A 5,001-nucleotide genomic window follows, 5' to 3' on the forward strand; every position below is an offset into this window, starting at 1 on the left:
ACCAATATACCTGCAAACACTTCACCATTCTGATTCTTAAACAGTTTATAGTTTGCATCAAAGGATTCATCAATGACAATGGGGTTAGCACACGTGAAGCCAGATAGAGTGGATGGATCTGCTGAAAGTTCCTTTGCAGCAACCCACGTGGTTTTGGGGTACTGCTTAGGTTTCCAGTAAGAGCCATCAGCATTCATTTTCCTTACGAACCCAACACCCTCTTTCCTCGGGTTTCAGTTCAGGATCTGCTTTTTGAGGACATCACATAGTGTCTGATGCCCTTTAAGACTTTTGTACATCCCTGTTTCAAGCAATGTCTTCAACCTAGCATTCTCATCAGCAATAGCAGTGGTATCCTCAGCAGAGGGGTTAGTTCCCACATCAACAGTTGAAGATATTGCAACAGTAGCAGCAGTAGAACATTCAGCAACAGAAGTAGCATTATCACTCTCAATGCATTTAAGCCATGGTGGTTCAAATCCTTCCTGAGCGGAACTGATCTGTTCGACACGAAGTGAATCGTTCTGCTTTTGAAGATCTTCATGAGCCGCTCTCAATTTCTCAAGATCTTGCTTCCTTTGAAGATAATCATAGGAAAGCTTTTCATGAGTTGTTGAGAGCGTTTCATGACGACTTTCAAGTTCCTCATACTTAACGTGAAGATTTTTTATGTCTTCAATTAAGGACTCAGATCGAGTCATTTCAGTGCCTAACAGATCATCGCTTTTGTCTAACAGTTTTTGAATATGTTCCATAGCTTTCTGTTGTTCAGTTGCAATTTTAGCAAGTGTTTTGTAGCTGGGTCTTGAACCACAATCAGAGTCATCTTCACTAGATGTTTGATAGTGAGTAGTGTGTGTGTTTACCTTGGCACCGCATGCCATGAAGCAGTAGGTAGGAGCAGAGTAGTCCTTGTCATTTGCATCAGTGTCGGTGATGAAGTCATTGTCTTCAGTGTTGAAGATGGACTTGGCAACGTATGCTATAGCCAGACTTGCAACGCCAGAATCAGACTCCTCCTCAGACTCCACCTCCACCTCCTCAGAAGGGGACTCCTCCTCTGAATCCATTTCCTTGCCAACAAACGCACGTGCCTTGCCAGATGAGCTCTTCTTGTGTGATGAAGACTTTGAGAAAGACTTGGAAGAAGACTTTGAGTATTTCTTCTTCTTCTTGTCGTCAGAGTCATATTCCTTGCTCTTCTTCTTCTTTTTGTTCTCATTGTCCCACTGCGGACACTCAGAGATGAAGTGGCCAGGTTTCTTGCACTTGTGGCATGTTTTCTTCTTGTAGTCATGAGCAGAAGCTTCATCATTCCTTGAGCTTGATCGTGAAGACTTTCTGAAGCCTTTCTTCTTGGTGAATTTTTGGAACTTCTTCACAAGCATAGCAAGTTCCTTTCCAATGTCTTCAGGATCATCAGAACTACTGTCAGATTCTTCTTCAGACGAGGAGACAGCTTTTGCCTTCAAGGCACGAGTTCGCCCATAGTTGGGACCATAGATATCTCTTTTCTCAGAAAGCTGAAACTCATGTGTGTTGAGCCTCTCAAGTATGTCAGATGGATCGAGTGTCTTGAAATCAGGACGTTCTTGAATCATCAGGGCTAGGGTGTCAAACGAACTGTCAAGTGATCTCAGTAGTGTCTTGACAACTTCATGCTTGGTGATCTCAGTAGTGCCAAGGGCTTGAAGCTCATTTGTAATGTCAGTGAGTCGATCAAACGTGAGCTGGACATTCTCATTGTCATTTCGCTTGAAGCAGTTGAAGAGGTTGCGAAGGACACTGATTCTCTGATCTCTCTGGGTTGAGACGCCTTCGTTGACCTTGGAGAGCCAGTCCCAGACTAGCTTAGATGTTTCCAAAGCACTCACGCGGCCATACTGTCCTTTGGTCAGATGACAACAGATGATATTCTTGGCAGTAGAGTCTAGTTGAACGAACTTCTTGACGTCAGCAGCAGTGACACCTTCTCCAGCCTTGGGAACGCCGTTCTTGACGACATACCATAGGTCGACGTCAATGGCTTCAAGATGCATGCGCATCTTATTCTTCCAGTAGGGATATTCAGTTCCATCGAAGACGGGGCACGCAGTGGAGACTTTGATTATCCCTGCAGTCGACATAGCTAAAACTCCAGGTAGTTAAACCGAATCACGCAGAAAAAGGGAGTACCTTGCTCTGATACCAATTGAAAGTGCGTTATATCGACTAGAGGGGGGGGGGTGAATAGGCGATATTTATGAAAGTCTTCTAAACGTGGAAGTTTCGAAGACAAACGATAGAAATAAACCTATTACCATGCAGTAGAAGGTAGACTACACTAGGCAAACCATAGTCAAGTATTCAATGAAGTGAAAGCACAATGACCAATAGCAGCTAGGTAGTAAGGATCAGGTAGGAAGATATTATGAAGCCAAACGGAACATGCAGTCACTCAGTGAAGACAAAAGATAGTGCAATCATACAATGACTTCACAAGGACCAACAGTAAGTAAAGGGAAGGGAACGATGAAACCAGTGACTCGTTGAAGACAATGATTTGTTGGACTAGTTCCAGTTGCTGTGACAACTGTACGTCTGGTTAGGGCGGCTAGGTATTTAAACCTGAGGACACACAGTCCCGGACACCCAGTCTTGAACACGCAGCTCAGGACACCCAGTCCTCACCGTATTCCCCTTGAGCTAAGGTCACACAAACCTCGCCCAATCACTCTGGTAAGTCTTCAAGGTAGACTCCCAAACCTTCACAGACTTCGTTCACCGGTGATCCACAATGTCTCTTGGATGCTCAAAACGCGACGCCTAACCGGCTGGAGGATTGATAGTCCTCAAGTGTAATAAGTCTTCAGATCACACAGACAAGAAGACTTAAGTGATTCCTACCACTCTTTGGATCTGGGTGGTTAGGGCTTTATCCTCGCAAGGAATTCTCTCTCAAAGGCTTCGAGGTGGGTTGCTCTCAAACGACAAAAGCCGTACTCTAACTCTGAGCAGCCAACCGTTTATGGTTGTAGGGGTGGGCTATTTATAGCCACTAGGCAACCCGACCTGATTTGTCCAAAATGACCTTGGGTCACTAAGGAACTGACATGTGTTCCAATGGTCAGATTTCAAACTCACACGGCAACTTTACTTGGGCTACAAGCAAAGCTGACTTGTCCGACTCTGGACAAGATTCGCTCTCATAGTCTTCACTCGAAGACATAGGTTTTGGTTAAGCATCACTTCAGTCATTCTGACTGGTTCTCTTGGACCCCACTTAACAGTACGGTGGTTCCTATGACTCAACAAAGAAGAAACAGAACTACGAAAGATCTAAGTCTTTGAGCTCCATAGGCTTCATGCGATGTCTTCTCTTGTCATAGTCTTCAATGATAATATCTTCATAAACCACCTTTGACATCAATGTCTTCATACATTTTTAGGGGTCATCTCTGGTAGGAAAACCGAATCAATGAGGGACTTCTACCTGTGTTATCCTGTAATTCTCACAAACACATTAGTCCCTCAACTAGGTTTGTCGTCAATACTCCAAAACCAACTAGGGGTGGCACTAGATGCACTTACACAAGCAAAGTGTTGGATGAGTTTGTGGCCATGAACATTTTGGACAAGACTGCCGACAATGCGGTGCTTCATTCTCAAAGGGCAAAGAAGCCTAACCTTACATTGAAGGCCAAGCTCACCGTTGAAGAAGAAGAAGAGGAAGAAGAGGAGAGCAACCCCAAAGATACGAAGTATGCGTATCATGAACACATGGCACTTGCTTCAAGGCAATTTTGGAGCAAGAAAAACTCGAGGCCAAACTTTAGCAAAAACAACTCAAGTGGCACGAAGAGCAAGCAACGTGTAAGGACTTGCTACAATTGCGGCAACGTGAGTCATTTTGTTGTGGAATGCCCGTATGAGGAGAGGGAAGACAATGGTGGCAAGCTCATCCGAAAGGACAAGGCCAAGTCGTTCCCCAACAAGAGCAACTTCACCAAGAAGACTCCTCCCAAGGCATTGGTGGTACAAGAAGAGTACAATGAGGATGATGACGATGATGAAAGTGATGAGTCGGTTGCCATGGCCTCCGTTGCCATTGCTACGACTCCACGGGTGTCTCTCTTCGACTCACCCAATGAGAGCATCACCGCCAAGTGCCTCATGGCTAAAGCCACCAACAAGGTAACCTCCAACATCAAAACTACCATCTTTAATCATCCTTCTCCGACGAATAGCATTAATGAACTTGAGGAAGATAATGTGGAGGCTAATGAGTTTGAGGCCTTTATGGGCAAACTCAAGGGAAAATCCAAGAAGCACTTTGTTGCTCTCTTGGAACAACTTGGTGAAGCCAATGACATGATCGAGGCTCACGAAAACACCATCACTAAGATGGAAGGGCATAGTCGTGACTATGCCGATGAGATTTCAGATCTTTCCAATGCTCTTGAGGAAGAGCGTGGTCTTCGTTTGGCTCTTGAGGAGTCACACAATGTTGATCGTGCTAAGTTAAAGAAAGATTATGATCATGTCCTCATTGTTTCTCATGTGCTAAACTCCGAGAAGGCCGAACTTGAGGCTGATTTTGCTAGACTCAGAGAGGAGTTTGATCTACTTGACAAGGCTCACAAGGTCTTGAAGAGTGCTTATGCTAGCCTCAAAGAGTCTCATGATCAACTTCAAGTAAAGCTAACCAAGGGAAAAGCCACTTTCCCTCATATGATGTTAATTGATAATGCAAATGCTACTAACCCGTGTTGTGAGCATGTGCATCTCGTTGAGGAGAACGCTAAGCTAAAGGGGCAACTTGAGAGAGGTCTTGCGACTTGCATATAAGGCAAGAAGAACCTCAACGATCTCTTCATCAACCAAAAGGGAGTTGTGGCCAAGGAAGGGGTTGGGTACGTGCCCGACTCCAAGAAGAAGAAGAAGAATGACAAGACCAAACGACCTCCTCCTCTCATGCAAACCTTTGTGAAGGAGGGAGAGAGTGCCTCCGAGGAGAAGAAG

Source organism: Triticum dicoccoides, chromosome 6A (assembly GCF_002162155.2).
Source record: "Triticum dicoccoides isolate Atlit2015 ecotype Zavitan chromosome 6A, WEW_v2.0, whole genome shotgun sequence".
NCBI lineage: Eukaryota > Viridiplantae > Streptophyta > Magnoliopsida > Poales > Poaceae > Triticum > Triticum dicoccoides.